We start from the raw sequence: 27,090 nt of genomic DNA on the forward strand, positions 1-27,090 counted from the left end.
CCATGAAAAGAAAGTTTAATAAGGAAGTAAAATTACAGATCAAAGCAGAAGCTTCTAGTCTAGACTTTTTCAGGTCTGGTTTTGGATCTTTTAAAACTAATTTTACAGAATTAGTTCAGTATGATATCACTTATATGTGGAATCTAAAAAAGAAAACAAACTGCCCTTTACGCAGTCACGCTGAGCTAGCGCCTGGGCCTGGGATGGGGCCGCAGCCTCCGTGCACCCGCCGCCTCCTGCTGCCTCCTGCCGCTTCCGGACCGTGGTCACCAGCAAAGTCAGCAAGCTTCGAGCCTTCGTGAAAATGTGCAAGCAGGACCCAAGTGTTCTGCACACCGAGGAAATGAGCTTCCTGAGGGAGTGGGTGGAGCGCATGGGGGTAAAATACCACCTGCTACTCATAAAACTAAATTGGAAGAAAATACCAAGGAAGAAAAAACAGATAGTAAGAAGGCGGAGGAAAACATAAAGACAGACGAACCATCAAGTGAGGAAAGTGATCTAGAAATTGACAGTGAAGGTGTTCTTGAACCAGGCACTGATGCCCCTCAAGAAATGAGAGATGAAAATGTAGAGATAACTGAGGAGATGATGGATCAGGCAAATGATAAAAACGTGGCTGCCACTGATGCCCTAAATGTTGGTGAACTACAGAAAGCCATTGACTCGTTCACAGATGCCATCAAGCGAAATCCTCGTTTGGTCATTCTGTATGCCAAGAGAGCAACTGTCTTCATCAAAGTACAGAAGCCAAATGCTGCCATCCGAGACTGTGACAGAGCTATTGAAATAAATCCTGATTCTGTTCAGCCATACAAGTGACGAGGGAAAGCACACAGACTTTTGGGCCATTGGGAAGAAGCTGCCCATGATCTTGCCCTTGCCTGTAAACTGGATTATGATGAAGACGCTAGTGCAATGCTGAAAGAAATTCAACCAAGGGCCCAGAAAATTGCTGAACGTCGGAGAAAGTATGAGCAAAAACGTGAAGAGAGAGAGATCCAAGAAAGAACAGAAAGGGTCAAGAATGCTTGGGAAGAACATGAGAGAGCCCAGAGGGAGGAAGAAGCCAGACGACAATCAGGAGCTCAGTATGGCTCTTTTCCAGGTGGCTTTGCTGGCGGAATGCCTGGTAATTTTCCTGGAGGAATGCCTAGAATGGGAGGGGGCAGGCCTGGAATGGCAGGAATGCCTGGGCTCAATGAAATTCTTACTGATCCAGAGGTTCCTGCAGGCATGCAGGATCCAGCAGTTATGGTGGCCTTCCAGGATGTGGCTCAGAACCTGGCAAATATGTCAAAATATCAGAGCAACCCAAAGGTTATGAATCTCATCAGTAAGTTGTTGGCCAAATTTGGAAGTCAAGCATAATGCCCTTCTGACAAATAAAGCCCCTGCTGAAGGAAAAGCAACTTAGATCACCTAATGGATGTCATAATAATACAAACCAGTGTACCTCTGACCTTCTCATGAAGAAAGCTGGGGTGCTTTGAAGATAATCCGTACCCCTCTGCCCCAAATGCAGCTGAAACATTTTACAGTGGTTTGCCATTGGGGTATTCATTCAGATAATGTTTTCTTACTAGAAATTACAAACTTTAAACAACTTTTAAACCTTAAAAATATTTAAAACAAATTAAAAGGGTGTGTTAATTCCTACATTTTTCTTTACTAATCATTTTGGTTTTTTCCTTTGAATTAATTAGGCAAGGAAGATGCTTCAGTATGGAAGATTTATTGTTCAAGTTTGAGTGAAATAAAGATTTATTAGTGGGAGGCAAATGTAACATTTAAATAGATAAAGTTTGAGTTGGATATATGGTCACTGAGGCATTTTGATTTATCTTTCTAATTGCTTTATTATTGTTATGTTTAATGATTTGCTTCCATGAAACTATTGGGACCACCAGTATTGCAGTAGGACCTGGGTAGGGACTGGAAGAACTTGGCAGGGCAGCAGTAATCTTACTGCATTTTATATAATGTGTACCCTTGTGCAGATGCATTTAAATCTTACACTGTGGTGAAGGGATGATTTTTACACTGTTGCAGTAAAATCGGATTACTTAGCTCTGTTCTTGTCTGATATCTAAAATAAATGTTTCATATTCCCACATATGGGAAATAAGGGAAAACTTTTCTTTTTGTATTTCTATGTTTAAAATGTTCTTTTCAGATCAGAAGATGCCCAACTCTTTGTCTGCTTTCTACTTGTTTTCACATTTTTTTTCCTCTTACTCTTCTTGGGCTAAAGATGATGCTTCTTCACTAGGATCATCACTGCTATCATCATTCACAGCATAATTATGCAAGCATATTTAATGCTGGGTTTAATTTAATATGTACAAATAGTGGCTATGTAGGGTAATCCCCATAATAGCTGTAGTTTCTTACTTGGCCAAGAGATTTCATATTTAATTGTTAGATTTCCTCTTTGGTGAAATCTTAACATACCAAAAGATGTTGGAAGAAGGGATTCCCTTTGGTATTTGGTCTCCTACTTAGGAAATACCTATTGCGGTTAGAGTTTATCTTGTAGTATTAATTTTTGGAGAAGTTTGAATTAATTGATACACAAAGAGGGGAACCTAAATTCCTAATCCAGCATGAACTAAAAAATTTGATGAGATGAGATTCATGGTGTTTCTTCATTGTGGAGTTGTCAGCATTGTGAAAGATGCATTGTTCTATTCAGCACTTAAATACTGCAGCCACATCCCCACCTCTCCTTATTCCTTCCCTCTCCTCCAAGGATAAAGAAAATGATAAATTTTCTGTTGTACATCCAATTCTTATATTAAATGAGGCTAAGTCCAGGCACTGTACCAGAAATTGCTAGGTTTCTACTTATTATCTTTCAATGTAAAGTGCTAGTTTAAAAGCAATTTCAAGGGATGAGAGCCTCTGTACTTTGTTTATTTGAAGAATCAATGGTAGGAGCAGTGAAGTAAATTCCATGGAATACATTTCTGAAATCATAAGTAAGTCGATTCGAGTTTTTACACTTTGCTGTACACAAGCAAATAGAAATGCATCTGTTAAGTGAGAAAAAGCTGTATGCTGATTGAGCATGCTTTTTAAACCCTTTAAAAATACTCAGCATTAAAACTTGAGTTTGAGCTTGCTGGTGTTCTTTTTGTTAATATGTGTTCTCCTCAAAATTTCCAGTGTGTGCTGTAATTCAGGACCAGCTGCTTCTGGATTTTTCATTTGATTTACACATTACCTAAGTACCTTCTAACATTGCACATATTACCATAAGCGGGTAAAAGTAAAATTGGTCTGAAAATGTATCCTGTGCTTTTTAGACTTTTAAGTTAATACAAAGCACGTCTTCAAACCAAAAAAAGAAAGAAAGAAAACAAACTAATGAATATAACAAAAAAGAATCAGACTCACAGATATAGAGAACAAATTAGTGGTTACCAGTGGGGAAAAGGATGGGAGGAGGGGCAAGATAGGGGTAGGGGATTAAGAGATACAAAATACTACATATAAAATAAATAAGCTACAAGGATCTATTGTACAATATAGTGACTATAACCAATATTTTATGATAACTATAAATGAAGTATAACCTTTAAAAATTGTGAATCACTATGTTGTACACCTGAAACTTACATAATATTGTACATCAACTATACCTCAATTAAAAAAACAAATTTCCAGGACTTCCCTGGCAGTCCAGTGGTTAATACTCCGTGCTTCCACTGCAGGGGGCATGGGTTTGATCTCTGGTTGGGGACTGAGATCCCACATGCCTCGTGGTGTGGCCAAAAAAACAAACAAACAAATTTTGCAAAATTAGTTCGGTTCAACATATTTATTGAACATAAAGTAAAATTATGTTTGTTATTTTTGCATGATAGGGAATCTACTCTGTGTTGTGTTATTTGTGTATTTCTTTTATTATTCTTGATTATGTGCACAAGAGTATATGCAGACTATTTCTTCAGTGAGCACAGAGATCCCTCAGTGATCTATTTCATTTAATAAGCTCTTGTCTAGTACTTGCTATGTGTCAGGCACTTTTTTAAGCGCTTTACCAATGTTAACTTATGAAATCTTGTGACTTCATGTAAATTTATTTTTCCTGGTAACTTATGTGAGGATCCTAAACAGTGACTCTCCTGGAACATTCCTGTTAATAAATTTATTTAATAAACCAAACATACTAAGAATAAATACATTTAAGTAGTAATCAAATGCTACCATGACGAACATATTGATATCTATATTTGCAGTCTATCTGATCTCTCTTAACACAAAAAGGACACATATGAGTAGATTCACCTATTCATTTATTCATGTATGTATGCATATCTCCTTTTATTCAATACACTTTTACTGAGTATTGCTGTGTAAAAGCAACATGTTCAGTGATTTAAAAAAAAAAAAGAGTTATGAATAGGATCACTTCATATTCAAGAAGTTTATATACTGGGGGCAGTATGTTGGGGCAAAGAATACAGATAAGACAAGAAAGTAAATATGTACACAGGATATATGTAAGCTTGAAAAAAAAGTTCTATAATAAACATAAAAACAATGCCCAGGGTGGACTGTGTAAAACTAGAGATGGGAGCATTTAAGCTGAATATGTGCCATTTTAGTGATGGAAGTCCTTACTATGACACAGGCCAAGAGGGTGTAGAAATATGGATGGACTTCAGCTGGATCAAAATTTTCCTGGGCTACAGTGATGTGTTAACAATTGTTAGGGGAAAATCATTTGCTAAACTATCGAGAAAATGCAGCCTCTCCAGTAAAAGGAAATTTTTCTACTAGTTTCCAGTGGTAAAATGGTCTACCAGTTCTACATTTTTTGTTTGTTTTACTGTTTCTGAATTTTGATTGCTGTAAGAACTAGAAATATCTTTCATCTCCAGCTGGCAATAAAGCTCTACTCCATTTTCCAAGTTGGACTGCTATAATATTCCTTAATGAGTCTACCATAGCTCACTCTCCAGAGCCTCCAACTGGATCAAAAAATAATCCTTAGCCAAAGGAGCAGCAAAACACCACTCTTTCTCCAGATCCTGACGCAATGCTTTTTTCAATAGTTACTACTTGATTTCTGTTCCAACTAAGAGGTGTCTTGACAGATTAAATAAAAGATGAGCCTTGAAAACTCATGAACCTTGTTTCCTTATCTCTACTTTAGGATAATAAAAAGATTAATTCTGTTCTCAGAGAGGGAAAAAATTCGAAGGTTCCCCAATTTTTGCCTGGTATAATCAGATAACAGCAATCCGATTTTTTACAGGTGACATCATGTAAAGTCTTTTCAGACTACAGCAATATTTGCTGGTCTAAAATATTAAAACTACTAATTAATGAATTTTTGAATGAGGAAGTAGTAAGTGATCAGCTGAATTGCAAGCTCTGAAATTTTGTAACATCTGCTACTCTTGAAACAATAATATACGAATGAAAATTTCTTCTATACTTTTGGAAATGTTGTCAATTTTGCATTACATACAAGCAGATTCCATGCAAACATCTTAATAAATGTCTCATGAAAAGCTAGTTAAGATAGGTAATGATAGCCTCATTTAAAGAAAAACATAAGACAGTGTTTGGATTTACCTGTGTTTATCAAAACTGATTGAATATTTTCCATGTAGTTAATGACTGTAGAAGAAATTAACTCACACATTCATTGTGTATAACTGTACTTATTTTCCTTATTCAATACAAAAGCCTGTTGTCAAATTATGCTGTTTGTAGCACCTATGGCAGCTAACTGGGTACAGAGAGAGGAGGTCAGAAATATCAGATAAAAGCTGGCTGTTGATATGGACATGACATCTCATTTTGGAGCAGTACAATTTATGCCGTCTGATATTTTCAAGAATTTTCTATGCATTTTTCTTCCATATGAAGGGAGAAATTATATAGAAACTATGATTGTTTGTGGTGTTTTGAAACAATAAAGAAGTTATGAAGGGAATGATTTTACATTTTTGACACATTAAACCAAATATAGAAGACAAACGTGCCAAAGGTCACCTCAACAATATTACAGACTCTTGCAATCTGATTCTTTAAACCAAGCCTAGCAAAGCACAAGTTATTTACTAGAAAACAAAACTAAACCCAAAACAAAAAAAAACTCCAATCAACCTGAATTTCACCAGAAATTTGTAGGGCTAATGTGACACGAACTTCAAGTTGTCCATGAATGGTCAGTTGAGAAGGACACTTGCATTGAACACATTTGCAATTTTAGTCCAGCTCTTCATAGCTTTTGAAATTTCAAACTTACTCATACAGATACAGCACATTAGCTGTAGCCAAACTGAATAAACACATTCTAAGTGTTTTAAATCAGTACTTAAAACAATTTTCAATTTTGGGTTATAAGGGATGAAAATTCCCTGATGCACATTGCTTAAAAACTTCTCCTGGTTGGTTTCATTTTTTTGTGTGTTTAATTTAGCCAGCTTATTTTCTTCAGATTTATTTTCACCAATTACATAGCAGTCAATCAAATATATGATTCATGCCATTGAAGTTTTCAAAGTTACATAGCTACTAATCAATAGGCTAAAATATTATGCCTCATTCTCATACCCACTGGGTAAATGGTGGATTAGAGAAGATTTTTTAACAAAGAAACAGAGAGAGATAAAAAGAGAAATAAGAGTGTGCCACAGTTCCAAGATCTTTATGGACAAGTTAAATTAATCCATGTATTGAAAAGAGGCTTGGCAATAATTTGTCAGGGCCCATGTATGTAGTAAAGCAGTAAACCAGAGGCAGAATTGAGATTCAGGAGGGATATCACATTTTTTATTAGACATTTGCAATATTTTGGTAATCATTTACCTTGAAAGCCTTGGTGGGAGTCAAGATCATCTCTCCTCAGAAAAGCTGAACATTCTGGCTTTCCCAGCTAGGGTATGGTCCTGTGACCCAGCTCCACAAACCACACGATCTAGACTTGAATTTGGACTATGTGTCTCTCTCTCTCTCTCTTTCTCATGACTGTGGTGGCAATTTATACAAGGCCAAGCTCCCTGTGCAGAAGGTTTTGTGATTTATTTTTTAGCTAGGAGCTCACATTCCTTGAATCTTTGTGGGAATAATTTGAGGCCTGGGTAAAGGATGTGTTCCTCTGAGAGGATACAACACAGACTGTTTTCACAGGCAAAAACTTGGTAATAACACTCTGGGAACTGCCGAGAAATCAATTTGACAAGTCCATTAAATAGTGCCTTAAATAGGCTTGTATTTAAAGAGCCATTAGCATGTCTTTTTGGCACGTGTGGTGCTAGCTGGTGAACATTATTAAAGGTATAGAATTAGGCTTGTTTAATAGTATTCAGAGGTGAGAATGAAAAATATTGGGCAAAGGGGAACTATAGTTGCCAGTATGCACTTTCTGATTTTTAATGACATTTGATGTCTAGCTGAAGTCTTTTGCTACTCTTTTTTTTTTAGAAAGTACTCGAACTGTGTGTTGTTGTTTTTTTTTTTTAATTTATTTTAATTTATTTATTTTTGGCTGTGATGGGTCTTCGTTTCTGTGCCAGGGCTTTCTCTAGTTGCAGCGAGCGGGGGCCACTCTTCATCGCGGTGCGCGGGCCTCTCACTATCATGGCCTCTCCTCTTGCGGAGCACAGGCTTCAGACGCGCAGGCTCAGTAGTTGTGGCTCACGGGCCTAGTTGCTCCGCGGCATGTGGGATCTTCCCAGACCAGGGCTTGAACCCGTGTCCCGTGCATTAGCAGGCAGATTCTCAACCACTGCACCACCAGGGAAGCCCCTTTTGCTACTTTTAATAGTACTTTTTTCCTTCAGTGTGACTTTTCAGATTGAAGCAAATGTAATCTCTAATTGAAGGTATTTGGATATAGATTGTGATTCAGAAACCATAAATTCAAGTTTCATCCTTTTTTGAGAAACACATTTTTGGTTCTTATCTTTTGGTGAAAATATATAAGAATGTATTGTGGATATTTGCTTATGAATGGAATTGCTGGGTCATACTGTATCTTTATACAAAAGCTTTCCAAAATAGTTGTACTAATTTACATCCCAGGCAGTCTATGATAACCCAGGCATACCACATCTTTATCAACTTGTCAATCTTTTTAATTTTAGCCATTCTGATAAGTAGTAGTGTCTCACTGTGATTATAATTTGCATTTCCCTGATGAGCTTGAGAACCCTTAATATGTTTATGGTCTTTTGGATAACTTCACTTGTAAAGTGCTTATTCATTTCTTTTGCCTATTTTTCACTGGGCTATCAGTATCTTTTATTGATTTGGTGGGAGCTCTTTATGTATATTGGATACACGTTTTCTGTTGATTATATGTACTATGTAAAATTTCCACTGTTTTATGACTTGATTGTGATCAACAAAATTTTTAATTTTATTTTAGTAAATTGTTTGACACAGATTTTAAGCTCAGAAGTTTTTATGTTAGTATTTAAGAAATCTTTGTCTACCCCTGAAATCTTGAATATATTCTCTCACAATCTGTCAACTGATTTTGGGTAGGCCATAATGGAGAAGTAAAGATTCATTTTATTTCACACATATATCCCATTGACCCAGGACCATTTTTTGAATAAAACTGACATATCTATACTGCTCTTCAGTGCTGTTTTTATGTTAAATAAAGTATTGTTTAATGCCCTTTTTGTTCTGTTCTATTACTATATTTGTACCAATACCACAATGTCCTAATTTTTGGAGTGTTGTAATAAACCTTTTATCTGTTACTGTAAGTACTCCAATTTTTTCTATAAGATTGTCTTTGCATTTGTATATACATTTTAGAATCACCTTCTCAATTATTGACAAAACCACCTTATGAATTTTAGTGGGGATTGTTTTGAATCTGTAGATCAATTTTGGTAGAATACACATCTTCATAATATTGATTCTTCCAATAATTAGCACGTTAAATTTTGATTGATTTGAGTCTTTTTAATTTATCTCAGTAGTATTATATAATTTTCTAGATAAAAATCTCACATCTTTTGTTAGAGTTATTACAGGATATTTGTTATTTTCTCAGGCCATTGTGAATTAAACATATATTTTAAATGTTTTTTCTAAATGGTTGCTCTCAATGTAGAGGAAAACAATTGATTTTTCTGGTAGAGTTATGCAAGCCAGTGATATTCTAAGACTCAGATATTAACTCTAATAGTTTATCCTTAGATTTTTTTTGGACTTTTCTATAAATACAATCAGGTCATCTTCTAAAAACAAAAATTAGAAGCTTAATTATTTTTCCTACTCTTACACATTTATTTTTCTTGTCTAATTGTACTAGTTAGGATCTTCAATGCAAAGCTGAATAAAAATGGTGGTGACCAGTATTTCTATAAAGTTTCTGATTTCAGAGATATGATACAATATCTAAACATGAAATATAATATTTGTGTAGCATTTTTGTAGATACAATAGGGGAGCAAAACTTGCCAACCAAAAAATGCCTCTTTGGCATGTGGAGTACTTCAAGCTGAAATCAATCAAGGAAGACTCAGAAAGAAACTTTGACCTTCCCCCTAACATCTAAAAGAATGTAAATAGAGGACCTGTGTCAGGAAGGGAGCTATCATCACAGATAACAATAGTATGTAGTATGAACTGGGTGTGTAGACAGGGAGGAATCTAGCAAAGTCTGTTAAAATTCCTCTCTGTGTCCCATTGTCTCTGCATGGTCCAGCAAACATTTGTTTACCAAACATTTGCTTTTCCCTCTCCATGTCAACTGTCTTCCTCCATTTTGAAGTCACAAACCACTACTCCTGACATCTTCTTTTGTCTTTAGTTGAAGATGACATTTCAGGTGAGTGCTTTGGCCATTTTGACAAGTTACTCAGTTTTTCTGTGTCTCTCAAGTATACATGTTATTAAACTGTTTGATTTTTCTTCTTTTAATCTGTCTTATGTTGGCCAGAAGAACATAGAAGGGCAGAGAAAATTTTCTTCCTCCCTGACTACGCCCTTTTTCAGACTAAGAACATTCCCTTCTAGTTCCTAGATTGCTAAAAGCTTTTATTATGAAAAAGTATTGAATTACATCGTTATTTTTCTGCTTCTATTAGGATAATCATATACTTTTGCTTATTCACTAATGTGGTAAATTAATAGATTTTTTTAAATGTTAAACCAATGTTGCTTTATTAGAATAAATTTTACATTTCTGTAATGTATTATACTTTTATATAGTGCTGGATTTGGTTTGCTAAGATTTTGCTTAGAATTTTTATATCTATGTTTGTGAGAGAGATAAATTATCCATATTTATAATCTTTCAAATTTTGATGTCAAGGTAATCTGATTTAGTAAAATAAGTTGGGAAGTGTTTACTTTTCTTCATCTTACTTTCTAGGATATTTTGGGTAAATTGTATTTATATATTATTTAGTGTTTGAAATATTTCACCAGTGGCTTGGAGTTTTTGTTGGGAAGTTTTTAAATTAAGGATTTGAGTGCTTCAATGGAGTTGATACTCTATTTTTTTCATGTCAGTTATGGTAAATCTTACATTTTCTAGATATCTGTCAAGTTCACACAAATTTTCAAAATCTTTGGCTTAAAGACATTTATAACATTCTATTATTATCTATGTAATGCCAATAAAATTTGCAATGATACCACTTTTTTATTCATTATATTGATTATGTAGGCTTTTGTCTGGGTTTACAAAATGTGTTAATCTGAGCTTAACTGATAAAGAATATACTCTGTGTGATTTTAGTGCTTTGATATTTATTGCTACTTACTTTATGGTACAGAATATCATCAAATTTAATATATGCATATATCCCATTTATACTCAAAAAGAATGTGTAATCTTCAATATATGGAAACTATTTTAATATTCAATATCTTTATTGATTGTGTGCCTACGTGACTCACATAAAGATGTTTTAAAATTTCTAACCTTAATTGTAGATTTCTCTATTTCTCCTTTTCTCTTTTTTATATATGGTAAAGCTATAATTAGGTACATATATATCCAGATTGTTCTTTTCATCATTTTGAATCGTCATAAGGACGTATGGAAACATAGAAGAGAATCTGAAGAAAAATTCAAGCAATACAAGAAAAGAGGCAATTTCATTGCAATATATGGTAAAGGATTTTGAGCAATTTCTTAGATGGGAAGATGGAAGATGGGAGGTCTGTATCAGAACCTTACTATGTATAGAACATCCATAATTATGCAACTGTTTTCGGCATAGCAGGTTACATATAGATTCTATTCCATAGTGTTTGTTAGTGTAGTCATTTACAAATAATCATATCACTACCTTCATAAGTTAAAAATTAATGAACCAAACCAGGTTTATGGGGTTAAGGCAGAAAGGAACTACTATGTTTGAAAAATATCATTTTGTGTGATTGCTATACACTAAAAACAAAAAGAACTATATGCAAATGCAATAACACCAATGTGATATGCACTAACATTTATCACCTTATTTTTTACAGATGGTAAAAGCATAACTTAATTTTGAGGTATGAGAAGCAAATTATAACTCTTGACAAGAGAAGAAGTTGTTTAGAATACTTCAATTAGAAATTGAGTGACGAAGCCAAAAAAAGTATCCACTGGATTTGACAAAGGTCACTGATGATATTGGCAAGAATTATTTCAGTGGAGGAGTGGGAGAAAAGTACACTCACATCTGAAGTGAGAATAACAGATGCAGAAATGGAAACCATGAGATGAGTCAAGAGGCTCAAGAAACTTGAGAATGAAATGAAGGAGAAAGGTAGTGTAGAAACTAGAGAGTGACACAGAGTTAAGGGAAAATTTTGCATTTTCTCTCTAATTGGGGGGCCCAATTTTATATATATATATATATATATACACACACACACACACACATATACATATATATGTATATATATATGTATATGTATATATAGGAGAATAAATCAATATAGTAGTTAAAGGGGGGAAAGGGAATAAACTGATGAAGCCAAATCACTTACCACTGAGAAGACACCAGGAGAGAAGTGAGTAAAGAAGGGTAGATATGGATATTGTTTCTAAATTTGGGGGTCTAGTAATGGGCCAAGCAGGAGATAAGAAAGTTCCCATCAGATTGCCCCACTCTTCTTGGTTCAGGAAGGAAAATGGTCATCCACTAAAAGGAAAAAAGAAAATAGACATGAAAAGGCCCTGAGGATGGTTACTAATGTTTGAAATACCTGTTGAGAAAACAGAGGATTAAACTGAATAAAGATGAAGGCAAGAATTCCCATGCAATACTGAAGGTCCAAGTGAGGTTGAAATCCAGAATTCTAAAGAAAGTAGCAGTCTTCAAGACTATGTACCTTCCCCCAGCCATAGAGGATGTAAGAGTAGAAGTTAAATAAAATAAAAGTGGAGGAGAAAGAACCATAGTTATATATGTGTAGATATTTATTAAGTTGTGCAACTAGAATTTGTCCACTTTGTAGTTTATATGTAACACCTCAACATAGAAGGGTATTAAAAAAATAAAATAGTGAGTGGACCATTTCAGGTTCATTACAGTCTGGATTGGGTGGATGCTTTTGACTAGATTCTTACACTCACAGTAGCTTTGAGATTCTTTATCTTAGTACTTCTTGAATTTTAAGGAACAAGCAGTACACTGGGGATCATGCTAAGTCATAGACTCCAATTCAGTTGCTCTGAGGTGGAACTCGAGATTCTGCATTTCTAAGACTCCCAGATACTGCTGCTAGTCTGTGGGCCACACTGCTTATAATCCTATATGATACACAAGAATATTGGGTGAAAAATAATACAGTTTGTTAAATAAGTGCTTTTCCTACCTACTAAATGGTGTGATTGATTTTTTAACTTAAATTTATTTTGACTAATAGTGATGTATTATTTTCTTCTAGATATTTGGCATATTAGGTTACATGGCTATACATCAAAGGCAGCATTGACATTCACAGACATGTCAGCCGTGTGTTGTTTATGAACAATGGTAGATGGAGTATTTTTCCAGTACTCCTAGGAGAGGTGATAATTCTGCCTCTTTTCACCTCTCCCCAGTCCCCACCCAGGATGTTAAACAGAACTAGCTTAAAACAATTGTTCAGGGGAACCAAAGTGGACCACGTCATAGATTTATTCTGGCATATAAAAGATCAATTTTATTAATAATTTATTTCTACAGCACATTTTTTTTCTTCATAAACTTGTGAAATGAGAGGGCAAGCCTTTTTTATGGAAACTTCTTCAACACAAAATCTCTCTGTCCCTGCCCCCACTTCCCTCCCACTCCCCCTTAAAGCTAAGGCCCAAAGACACTGAAGCCCTTTCTAGTTTATGTTGTATCTCTTCGATCAGGTGGAAAAGTTATAAACTGGGAGGTGTGCTTTAGTTATATGCAATTTTCTGAAGGATTTCAAATTTCAGTGATTTGTGAATGGGATAAACTAAAACTTGCATTTCACTCTCACTTTGGTTCAGGAAGTACATTTTCTGTTGATGAGTTTGTGAACATTCATATTTCACCTAAGATCCTAGTCAACATACAGAGATAATTGAAAATGGGCTAAAATTTTCTGTGCTTCTGAATGGTAATAGTCTTAGTGGAGAATTTGTTATAAAACGAATGGCAATTTCAGCAGATATCCAAGTATTTAATAAACATTTCAGTATTACAAAAATATAAGGGAATTCTCAAATTTAGAAATGTAGAGTCATTTATTCTACTCATTTTAAAACACAACAGGAGGTATGGAGGCATTTAGGATTTAGGAAAATAGGTTTTGGAATCAATAACCTACAGGGCTTATTTTGATCTTAATAACAGTGGTTTATAGATCCTGTCATATCAAATAACCATAATAAACATCCATATAATGATGCTTGACATTGTGTGTTGAGAACATATATTACATTTTCTTATGTATATTGTTTTGTTGAGCTCTCTCAATAAAATTAGGTGGATACTTAGATTTTTATCTTATAGTCAGAAAACTAATCCAAAATGTAGCAGTGTCAGAGTTCAAACCCCGGTTTCTCTTAACCTAAAATTGATACATATTTCACTTTATCACATCCCCATACAATGAAGATTAGATTCTCAACTCAGGCATTCAAATTCTGATGTTTAAAAGGGACCTTAGAACATGAGCTTCTTAAAATATTTCTCCACTTTCGATAGGTAAAACTAGTATCTCCCTATTAATTCATTGTCATTAGTCACTGCGTGAACATGCTGATTTTCTTGTCTGCTGTAACATATTCAACCCCTACCAGAATATTTAAACCAGCAGGGTTATGTTTTAAATTTTCAATCAATGTGATCATTGTGATGCAGTTAACCAAAACCATGAGACCTAGTCATTGACGGCTCAATACTCTGATGACAGTGCAAATTCTGCCACAAAACTGCAATTGGGGCAATAGAACACAGGATATGATTCATATACACATGAAATGCCTTCAACCAGACTTTAAAAAATTCATGAAAAGTAATCATAGAAGGAACATCTCAGAAATTTCTTTATAAGTTTCTGTCGTCATCAAGTTAGCCATTGAAATTGTATTCCATAGTTGGAATAGTAAATCTCACTAGCAGATTTCTCATTCACTTGGGTTTACAAGGAAAAAAAAAATCTATATTTGGAAAAGTTTTCATTGTATTTAATACAAATCAGAAAAATGTGCTTCCCTTTTAGAAGAGTATACTATTTAGGGTAAAAGACTAAAATAAAGAAAAAAATATTCTAATGCACTGAATGCTTTGAGATATTTTAAATGGTGCCATAAAACAAATAACTTATTGACCAGAATTGATTTGAAGAAACTGTCCTAAAAAAAAACATACATACTACATGATGCATGGGTCTATATTTATCATTTGTTAATAGGTTAAGTACTATACATTTTGTTTTTTCTCTAAACTATCTTATATATTTCTTTATTCACATATAATTTAACATCCATTTATAGAAGCAAAATTACTAATACTTTATTCAGTTAAAAACAGAGTAGATTCTTTATTGCAAAAATATATTGTCAAACCATAATATCGCCCTTCCTTTTCAAAAGCAATATCCAACATTTACGTACTTAATTACTTTAATACCTTTAAATTTCAATTAATCTATAGTGTTCCATAATGCTAGCAGTGTACAACTTTGGATTGTTGAAGTGTTAATGGATTAATTCATCTTTGCTCTTCTACTAACATAATTTTTTATTTTCTGAATCTATTTTCAAAATTTTGCTAAATATCAGACTTGGTCCATAAATTACCTATACCTAATTGCTGAACAAACCCAGATCTTGATTATTGATAAAAAATAATAATTGGTCAGCTATATGTCTGAGTCAACTTTGGATAGCCATGCTAATTTTGTGTAGGGGAAATAAATTAGCAAATAATCCATTTTATTGGAATTGGAAAGCCTTCTGAGACAGGAAGAACATGAAGATCCACTGCTGAGCCAAATAGGAACCTGTATTTGGAAATCCCAGGTAACATAGTCTATAAAAGTAAACATATGAGAAAAGCAAAAAAATAAAACAAACCAAAGGAGAATCAAGAAAAAACAAAACAAAATAAAGACCCTGTGTCCAACTAAAATAATCAAAACCTACTAGCAAATTAGCATCTGCAATAATAGGAATGGAATATTTTGATGAATGAATTTCTTAAAACACTCTCTATAGCATTAAGCTCTTTTGAGACAAGGTTCACCTCTCACACCTGGTAAACCAATGAGGGAAAGCCCTCATGGTGGAATTAGAGGCATACGCCTCAGACAGGAAACAAGTATAGTGTTCATATCTGGTACAACAAAAAAAAAACAGAACCTAAAAGAGGAAATAGACATGCACAGCTTGCTCTCCTGACTTAGTATAAACCTCTAAGACACTACTCCAGTTAGGCTCCTCAAACCAGAGACTGTGCACATTCTCATAAACCAGCTAGCACAGAATTGCTTCTGGTGCCTTAGGGCCCTGCCTTCTTTCAAATAGCACCTCTCTACCTTGGATGCCAATTACAGCCACAGGTTTTGATTGCTTTCTACAGGAAACCAAAAGCTCTGGTACAACAAGACTGGGAATAAAGATAATTTCTTTTGCATTGCCAACAGATGGAGAAGAAAGAGATTAGTAAAAATATAAAAGTCTGAAAATGACTTCAAGCATGAAGGTATCTGTTTTTCTGTTCTTAATTTAATGCAAGACTGCAGTCAACAAATTTTTGTTGAGTGTATAACTTGTGCTAGGCACAATTTTTAGATGTGAGAATTCAGCAGTAAACAAAAGAGACACAAATCCCTGCATTCATGGTGCTTACGTTCAGTTGAACTTGTCTTATTTTAGGTCTGTTTTATACAAGGCTAAAGCTATCTGTGTTGTGGGGGTTTTTTTAAGCTTTATTTTGATATATTTCATATGTATACAATTCACCCATATAAAATGGGCAATTCAATAGTTTTCAGTATATTTACAGACTTGTGCAACCATCAGCACAATCTAATTTTAGAACATTTTCATCACCCTCCCTCCAAAGAAACATAATACCCATTAGAAGACACTCCCCTCTCCTCCCCATCCCCTTAGCTTAAGGCAATTGATAATACAGTTTACATCTAGATATATTTGCCAATTCTGGATATTTCCTATAAATGAAATAATACAATATGTGGCTTCTTTGATTTAATGTTTTCAAGGTTCATACATATTGTAGCATGTATCAGTACTTCATTCCTTTTTGAATCTATCTACTTTTACAATTATTAATTTAAAATAAGACTTGTCTTACTTTATGCCCTTTTCAGACTTTCCCATACTCCACAGAACATTTTCATTTCCAATTGAAAATAAAGCTTTAAAAGGGATGCTTTAATTTTAGAACTAGAAAACATTTGGAAAGTATCCAGTCAACTTGTAGATAAGTATCCAGTCAATTTGTAGATGAGTAGATAGAGAACTACAAAAAAGAAGTGGTTTGCTGAAGGCATCATAGCAAGATAGGACTGGAACCTATCTCTCCCCACTCCTCTTAACTCTTTATCACAGGGCTTACTTGGTATGGACTTTGATAGTTTTGTATTTATCTGTAGGATTCTGCAACCTCTTTATTGGAGAAAATAATTTTGATTACTTCAGTTTATAGACAACTGGATTTTCCTATAAAACTAGAGTTTTTTGGTTTTTGTTCTACAATATGAATAAAGAGACTATATAAATCAAGCAAATAAGATTTTCCTTGATTACAACCTAGAGACCCATTTTATGTTAGTCTTACAAAAAACTATTGCAAAAATTACTCATCAAATTGTACAGCCTATAATTTTCACTAGCACTTTCTCTAACCCTCAGTTTAATTGACTTCCCATTGTATAAATTTTTTAAAGGACACAACCAGTGAAATCTCTTTATCATCTATATCTATCTATTCATCTATTTTTCTAAACTGCATAAAATCATTCAGAATACATTTTTGAAAAACTCATAATGAACAGTACTTGATATTATGATGTTGGCCGACAAGATTAAAACTTTTCAGTCTTTTCAGAATCCACACTTAAGCTCATTAGCTTCTAGATGAAATGAATATAGCAGAGTACATGTATTCTAACCAGCACCTACCTCAGCCTTTTTAAAAGTATTTAGCCTCCACTTAAGCCTGCATTCCAAAGTAAAAGATCTATTTGAACAACTACATATCAAATTTCTCAGAAGTTTCTACAGAAATACCTTCAAAATTTTCTGAACTCCATTTATTCTTATCCTGAAGTTTTCTGATGGTTCTCATATTTATTTTATATTTTATTTCCTGTATGGCTTCTGGTATTGCAGCATTTTACTGCCATTTGATTTCTTCCAACTGAAACCCTCCCTTCTTTCCCCAACAACAACCATTAGAATCCTTAGATTATTATGTCTTACGTTTAGATTCTCCTACCTCTGATTACTGTAATTTAGTGCAGGTATCATGCTCAGAATTTGTATTTCAAAATTATACCTATTTCTACAGAATACTGATAAGTGACTACATAAACATGTACTCAGAATTACTTTGTAGCACTCATTTTAAATGATTTCCTATTTTACTACTGAAGGTAGAACTTGAAAAGTCACATAAATTCCATCTAAACATTTCGTTCTATTCGATAAATGTAATACTACAGGAATCTCTTACCTATATAAGAAATCAACTGTAGCTATTATCCAAGTTGGTTATTTTTCTATATTTAATATACTCTTAAATTCTAACTTATATCCTAAGATCTCTTTTTATCAGTCCTTAAGGTATATACTAAGAACAAGAAAATGTGATGCAGGCTGAGAGAAGTAACAGTAAAATATTATCTCAGTGAGAGACCTGAGAAAAATGTCTCAGAAGGACACCTGAATGCACATTTTGAAAGAGCTGTCTCTTAATTGCAGCAAGATTTCTCCATATCCTGAGACCTCAGCTCTACTTTTTCTCTACCCTTTCTATCAAGGCCTCAAGTTTTTGTACAAATCTCAGCCCTAAGGCGTAATGAAGAAGGAACTGAGGTGCCTAGGCCAACTGAGCTGTCTCGTGCTGAAAGCTTGGAAGGGGTGTGATTCATAGAAAATGTTATTTTACAACACTAACCTTTTCATGTTGAGTCCAGCAAAAAGCAGCACGTAACAATAAAATCTATTTTGATTGGTGAGCTGAGAATGAATCGAGTATTGTTTGCCTGGATTCTAAAGTCATCTTTTCTGCACTCCTGGAAGGTCCCCTCCCTGTTGTCTCTAGGTGTGCAAAGTGAATATTTGGGCCCTACCTTCCTTTCTCAGTTCAGCAATGTTCTAATTATTCTCTCTCCATTGTTCCCAAACCTGAGGCCTTCCGCAGCCCCTTTAGAAGCTCCCACAAAGACCCTGTGTGTTCTGTAACCTCAAAACTAGAGGTTATAATTTTATAAATAAATGGATTGCATTCTCATGGTTCTTTTGTTTTCTTTTTTCAATCACAGCACAACAATTACATTATTTTATTTAGGTTTCTTTAAGGAATTTTTGTATTAATATTTTACACATCTTAAATTTTATAGCGTATATATAGGAACATATTTATAGAAATATATAGAAGTAGAAAATATGTAACCTGTAGGGACAATTCTGAAACACCAGATCCTAAATGATACAAGGCCATCTGTGGACAAAAGTCTCACCTGCTATTTTTCTGGTTACCAATTCTGATGTGCTGCAGAGCGGGAGGGGGTTTCCCTATGCCACTAAGAAATTCTTAGACCCCGGCTGTCCTACAATTCAAATCAATTCTGACCTATCTACCCAGAGATAGCATCAGATTCCATAGGTTAATGGCTCAGTCTTATATGGCTGTCCTCCTCTTCACTTCAGAGGATAGCAAGTCCAGATTGTCCCCTGTGCTCCTCACCAACAGGCTACAAATTGGAGGTTCCAATGACTCCCTCCAGAGATTCAATAATTTGCTAGAGAGGCTCACAGAACCCACAGAAACATTTTACTTACTGGATTATTGGTCTATTATAAAAGGGTATAACTCAGGAACAGCTAGATACAAGAGAGGCATAGGACAAAGTATGGGGAAAGGGTGCAGAGCTTCCATGCTCTGCCTAAAATGTGACTCTTCCTGAACCTCCACATGATCACCAACCCAGAAGCTCTCCAAATCCCATTCATTTGGAGGCTTTGTTACATAGGCATGGTTGATTAAATCATTGGCCACTGGCTATTGATTCAACCTCCAGCCCCTCCCCACTCCCAGGAAATCAGGGGGTGGGACTGAAAGTTCCAACCCTTTATTCATGGTTGGTTCACCTGGCAACAAGCCCCCATCCTTAGGTGCAGTCCAAAAGTCACCTCACTAATGTTGAAAAGCAAAATTCAACCAAGTAAATTTGGAGATCTAATTATTAGGTGATTCATGAATCAGGCAGCATCCCATCTAGTAAACAGAATGGCTCTCTGAGGGGTTGTACAAAATGGAAGGTTTCAATAGGCAGAAGGAGGGTGGGGATGAAGGTACTAGCTAAAAACAACAACAGCAACAAAGCAAAAGAAAAAGAAAAATGAAAGAAAGGATTGCTTCAGGCCAGGCCATCTTCTTTGGGGGGGCGGGGTGTGGGGAAGGAAACAGAAAGGGTCTTTATCCTGCAGATTACCTCACTAGTGTAGATCAGGAAATTTCAGATTGACTGTTTTAAAAGTCAATTCCTGGGAGAGGTTGAAACTACTATTGTCTTGGTTTGCTGCACTGGGGGCAAATGACTCCATTTGGGGCTTATTATTTGTTTTTTAACATTAACATGACAAAAGATACCTTTGTTATTCTCTTCACTTAGGAAATTCCAAGGGTTTTAGGAGCCCCATCCCAGAAATGGGGCAAAGAGCAAACATATATTACTTATTATAAATACCAATATCACACCTGAAAATTATTGATTTCATAAACTTATTAGATAAGTTTATGAAATCAATAATTTCATAAGCTTCCTATCCCCCCTCAGTATAAAATCTAAAATTCTTACCATTGCCTATAAGGTTCTATATTAGGAGTGGGCAAACTTTTCCTGTAAAAGCGTAGACATTAAATATTTTCTGTAGCAGCTACCAAACTTGGCCATTGTAGCATGAAAACAGTCATAAATAATGCAGAAACAAAAGAGCATGGCTTCATTCCAATGAAACTTTATGGACAATAAAATTTGAATCTCATACAAATTATAAGTGTCATAAAATATTGTTTTACTTTTCGTATTTTATTCCAAACATTTTAAAATGTAATAACCATTTATAATCGTTCATAAGCCATATAGAAATAGCTAGTGGGTCAAACTTGGGCTGCAACACCTGCTCTGTAAGATCTACATTCTCCCTCACAGATTTCATTCACTCTACCACACTCCCTCTGCTCATGGACCTCTCTGTACTCTGACATCCTTGCACTTACTTGCAAACAACAAGCACATTCTCACCTCAGTGCCTTTGCACAAGCTGTGTCCTTTGCCTAGAACACACTTTCTCCCAATCTTTGAATAGCTCCTTTCCTTCACCTTTGAAGACTAATTATTCTCTAATCATCCAATCCAAAACATCCTTTTTTATACTATTACATGCAGTGCTTTATTTTTCATTTTAATACTTATTACCCACTGAACTATAGTATCTTTTACTTGTTTATTTTTTGTCTCTTCTCACTAGAATGTAAGCTTCAAGAGAGAAGAGACTCGGTTTCCTTCACTGTTTCATCCAGAATAGTGCTTGGCACAAAATATGTACTTCAATGAGTATTCTTCCATGAATGGATTATTGTTATTTATAATTGCCAAAATTCCTCTTTCTTCTGGTCTTCATCTCAACTATCACTTTGAGGTTCTATGTGATTGGGGGCTAGTGCCAATGTGTGAATTCTCATCATTTGAGAGTTTGTTTAATCTCTAATATTTATATATTGTTCTGAAACATGATTGTTCCACAAATCTCCTCTCTGCTAATGGTGGTCTTTAATCTGGCTGATCTGTATTCAGTATAATTGATACATTGATACAATGTTATAATTCTGAAGCTAGGTAATCCTTGCCTAATCTTTCTATTTCTCATGGCTTGTAGAGGGCACTATGGTGCCCTGGCCAGCTGCCATTACTGGGTCTGTTGTGTTAGCTGCTAGGAGCTCACAGCTGTCCGATGTCTCCAGAAAACTGCCTTCACCTGATGGGAACCACTTTGGTAAGGAAGCCATACCCCAGGAAATGGCCCATAGTGTATAACTAATGACTAATAGGGAATAAGTATAAAAGGTTATTTCTTTTTCCTCAAGAGGAAATCATTCTAAGGTGCAGTTTATGCTCCAGAGCCTTGCCCCTGTGGCTCAGGCCAGGGTAAACAAGGTAAGACTTTTCCTAAGACCACATCCTTGTTCATCCCTTTTTCCTTTCAACCCTGCTTCACTCCTTCCCTTTGCATTTTTCCCTATGAATACCTCCTCAGCAAATCATGTACACCTGGATCTTTACCTCTGGTTCTGCTTCTAGAATAAAGTTCCTACTGTAGTAAACCCATCAACTCTTACCCAATCCCCACTAAACAGGTCCACCAAACCAGTCCTTAACAAACTCAAAACCATAGCATTATGTAAGAGTCGTTTTTAGGTATCTCACTTTTAGAGTACAAAGTAGGACACCTTCCAACTACTGACAAGCCTCGGCTAGAATGTGGCAGCATCAAAAGTTTACTAAATTATCATATGCAATTTATGAAATACCTTGTACTTAGCGATGTGCAAACTCATCTCCCATTAAATGATTTTGCTAAATGAATAGCATGCTTAAAATCAAATTCAGTAATATAGACACAGATATATATACAAAAATATCTATGGATACGTGTATATTCTCTGGTTAGTATACACACATTTATTTCCTGGTTCTGTTACCTAAGAGATAACAGAAGCAATGACACCTCAGTAGCAACAAGCACACCTGGTCCCCAGATCTTAGTTTCTAATATCATTCTCCAATAAAAAAAATCTGGACTTCATGAGGAAATGGCTAATTCCAGGACTGAGGACAAGGTGAGCCTGGAGCATTTTGTAGTGCAAAAAGTAAAACAACAACAACAATAATGAGGTATGTGAAAGCAGCATATGAGCCAAATAAAAAAGTACCAAATGGCCAAGGTTGGAATAATTTGAACAACACAATAAATGAAATAGTTTTGGATTATAACCCAAAGTATAAAATGAATATCTATGAATCTGTACTGACATAAAGAATAAAATAAACAAATAAGAGAGAATAGACAAATCTCTCCTGCAGAAAAATTTCAAATATTTTATGTAGATACCCTGTCCTCAAGGAGGCAAAGTATAGCTCTCACCTTTAAGTGGGAGCTACTCATACTGTCTTCTTTCCAAAGAGCACTGTATGGAAAAAGAGTATAAAATAAGTTTATAGTGAAGCAACCTGGCAAACACTATCTCAGCCAGATGACAAAGTTAACATCAGCAGTGTTGTCAGCTGATTGTCAGCTTGATATGATATGATGAGAATAACACGTAATTTCCGTAGTCTTTGTCCCCCAAAGCCCATAATTCCAGTCTCAGGAGAAAACAATCAAATAAATCCTGATTAACATTCTACAAAATATCTGACTCCTCAAAACTGTCAAAGGAAATAGGAGGAAAGTCTGAGAAGCTTTCATAGCCAAGAGGAGCTTAAGAAGACATAACAACTAAATGTTATGTGCTATCCTAATGGGATCCTGGAAAAGAAGAAAGATGTTAGGTAAAACTTAGGGAAATATCAGTAAGTATGGACTTTAGTTAATAATAACGTATAAATATTGATTAATTGTGACATGTATCCTACTAAAGTAAAATGTTAATTACAGAGGAAACTACTTATGGGGTATATGGGAACTCTCTATACTATCTTTGCCACTTTTATACAAATCTAAAATTAAAAAGTTTATTTAAAATTTTTAAAATTAAATTTAGAGGGCTTCCCTGGTGGTGCAGTGGTTGAGAATCTGCCTGCCAGTGCAGGGGACACGGGTTCGAGTCCTGGTCTGGGAAGATCCCACATGCCGCGGAGCAACTAGGCCCGTGAGCCACAACTACTGAGCCTGCGCGTCTGGAGCCTGTGCTCCGCAACAAGAGAGGCCATGATAGTGAGAGGCCCGCGCACCGCGATGAAGAGTGGCCCCCGCTTGCTGCAACTAGAGAAAGCCCTCGCACAGAAACGAAGACCCAACACAGCCATAAATAAATAAATAAATAAATAAATAAATAAATAAATAAATAAAAATTAAATTCACAATAAAAGGCCTATACCATCCTTGATTATTAAAAAAAAAATAAATTAAATTTAGAAATGCAGCCTTATAATTATACTGTTCAAGGATTTTTAAATTCAAGAAAATGCCTAATCCACAGTAGGCTATCTTAAATATCATTCTGATTATTACTGGAGGAAATCCACTTTGAAGCTTCTAATGGAATCTTAATATTATGGTATACACCCAAAGAATTTAAAGATAAAATATTTTTAGCATGAACATTAAAAAGATTTTTCATAAGAGTGAAGTTATTAGTCTTTTCAACAATACTTTGGTATTATTTTTCATATTATCTACAACAAAGTCTCAAAATATTTATTATGATGCAACAAATATATAAGATTCTATGACACTAAAAGCTTTTCATTGGTTTTTAACTTATCTTACCTAAATATTTTATGTGTTCCTTAGGAATAGAACTTGGTGGGATGCAAACTAACATTTCTTGAGCATTTATGTTCCATCATGCTTTTACTATTTTAGGGCCTCATATTTAGGGTTATCCAGTTTACTCTTCACACACCCTAAGAGATCCATAGTTTAACACATTCAGAGAGGTGGAAATAGACCCAGTGACTATAAGGCAATCCCACTGAAATGTAAGTTACTGAGTAAAGGCACATTCTTCATCTACTGTGCTCACTGCTGTATTCCTAGAACCTAGAACAGTGACAGGAAAACAGAAAACCTTTATTAAATATGTATTGAATAAATGAATGAGAATAAGTGACCTTGTCCAAAGCAACACAATTACTTATGATAGAAACAGGATGAAATCTGTTACTACTTGTTTCCTACAAGGCCCTGTCATGAGCCCATCTCATGGCAGTCGGACCCTAAACTATCCGGAGAGGCCCCAAATGAAAAATATATGCCTAGGAGTTCATGGCCACCAGTGCAGCGCCCTGAACATAGTAAGTATCAAATCATAGAATCTCCACTGAGCTCATTAATGGGCCACAAATAAAAGAGAAGTTTAGATAAATTGGGAAAAGGGGTATAGACTTTCTTAGATTTGATCTTCATGACCATATTATTCTATTCTTTCATTACATGAAAGCTCTGATTTTATAACATATTCAAACTCCTAAGAAACTCTAAATTGTATAATATATTCCAACTCCTATTTTTCAGAAGCTTATTAGATCCATTCATTGCATACTTTTCCTTTTTACCATATTGTAAAGCTTTTATGCTGACTGTGCCACAGGAAAAAGAAAGAAAGAAAGCACTACACTATCGAGCAACTTTATCTACAAACAGCTTAAAGGGAAATATAAAAATAAAAACTCAAATGCAGATATATTTTGCAGCAATATTACATAATTACCAATGAATGCAAAGAGGAGAAAGTTTCTCTGATATACATCAACAGTAAAAAAACTAAGTTCTGTCTGGAAACTCCATTTTATTATGTACTATATTTGGTGTGTGGTGGGAAGAGTCAATTGTAAATATAGAGCCAAGGTACAAGTGCTACAATAAATGGAATTTTCATTACTGTGAAATCACTGCTTTAGCACTTTCCTACTTTAAAAATAAATCATAGGAAAAAATTTTCTTTGCATTAAAAGTTAGAAATTTTTAATCCCCCAAATTATCCTTCATTTTTAAGTCCATGTTCTGAAGTCATTTTAAGTAAGTACAAATATAGAATTCATTTCTTTGAAAATACTAAGTTAACTAATTGTCAATAGCAGTGGTGTTCTTATTTGTCTATTTATTTATTTATTTATTTAATATACTTATTGAATAGCTATTCTGTGCCAGACGCCACATTAGCCTAGAGACACCTCAGATTTCATACTCTTATAGAGTTTGTATTTTAGTGGGAAAACGTAGGAGACTGACTAACAACAATTAGTCAACAGTACTTGAGCATAACAGTACAAATAACAGCAATTTCAGAAAGAATAATAATAATAATTACCATTTTTGAGTGTCTACCCTGTCAAACACGGTACCATAATTTTAATATTATTGATCTCACATCAAACATTGGAGACAGATATTTACAAATGAGACAATGAGGTCAATAAAGATTTAATTATTTGCCAAGGATGTGAAAAGTAGTAAGTGGTAGAGCAGGATTTGAATCTTGGTCTGTTTTAGTATAAAACCCTGGCCTTTTAGCCGTCTTACACTGCCTTTCAAAACTAGCTAACACTTTGCAGTGAGAATCAAACCCCTTCATAAAAAACAAAAACATTATGTTTCATTATAGAAATATAATATTTAGAAGGGGGATGACTGTTATACCCTAGGATTCTTAATAGCATAGTGGTTAATAACAAAAATTCTGGAGTCAGACGTTTGAAGTTAAACTCTAAATCTGCCACTAACTAACTGTGAATCTCTGGACCGGTTCAATATTTGACCATATACTATTTAAAACATTTTTAATTCAATATTTAACCATTCTCTGCCTTAGTTTTCTCATCTATGAAGTTTGTATGAACATTGACTGAGTTAATGTATGTGAAGTGCTAGGAAACAGTACCTAGTTATATAAGCAATAAATAAATATTAGCTATTTTGTTGTTATTAATCTTTATTCTCTGGACTGATCAGAATAGACCTGAAGTTGGCAACTCGTTTTAAAGGACTCTTAACAATCCTTCTACCTCTCCCTGCAAATTTCAGGTTCCCCTATCCCTATGCTTCCTATGGTACCAGTAAATATTGGTCACTTATCTACATATCTCTTTCTCCTTCTTCATTTCAATGGCTTCTCTACATGCTTTAATCTTCCATTCTTTTCTCTTGTTATATTCTTTAATCTCTGTATTTTCACTCTTCTTGTTTCTCCATTTTGAACTTTTAAAATTGATTTATAGTTTACATTACAACTTTTACATAATTTTCCTTACATTGACCCTACTCTACAACTCCTGCTGTTCAATCAGAATTTTATAATGTTACTTTCTTCCCTTTTTTGAGGCATCAGTGCAGCGTCTAACAGAGTGTTGTGCAGACAGGCAGGCGCTGACCATTTCTCCATAAGGTGAATGAGCCTTGTCTATTACCATTTTGTAACTTCACATCCCTTATTCAGAAGAGTAATAATAGCAAGGTGAGGAACAGTAAACTTCTATTTACTACCTTCATTATTTTCTTAATTTTATCTTTTAGATTCAGACTTTTTCTGTAAGAGCTTTATTATATTGTATTAAGTCATATCATATCATCATATCATATTATATTTTATTTTAAGAAACATTCACTTGGATTTGTATGAACTCTTTCCAACTTCAAATCTCTCTCTTTCACTGTCCTTTGGA

The 27,090-nt window shown here is 34.7% G+C and overlaps 1 long non-coding RNA gene and 1 pseudogene across 2 annotated transcripts in view; one reads left to right on the plus strand and one right to left on the minus strand.

Moving 5' to 3' along the window:
• LOC132368343 (uncharacterized) overlaps positions 1-27,090 on the minus strand; it is a 260,900-nt gene that overhangs the window by 9,505 nt on the left and 224,305 nt on the right. Inside the window, exons 4-5 of one of the 2 annotated variants that reach the window (XR_009504082.1) lie at positions 22,850-22,892; positions 11,974-12,128 (exon numbers count right to left, since the gene is read on the minus strand). This is a non-coding gene — a long non-coding RNA (uncharacterized LOC132368343). The remainder of the gene's footprint in view (positions 1-11,973; positions 12,129-22,849; positions 22,893-27,090) is intronic. The other variant, XR_009504081.1, reaches the window with a different exon arrangement.
• Positions 325-1,380, plus strand: LOC132350970 (hsc70-interacting protein-like; annotated as a pseudogene).

Source organism: Balaenoptera ricei, chromosome 1, assembly GCF_028023285.1.
Source record: "Balaenoptera ricei isolate mBalRic1 chromosome 1, mBalRic1.hap2, whole genome shotgun sequence".
NCBI lineage: Eukaryota > Metazoa > Chordata > Mammalia > Artiodactyla > Balaenopteridae > Balaenoptera > Balaenoptera ricei.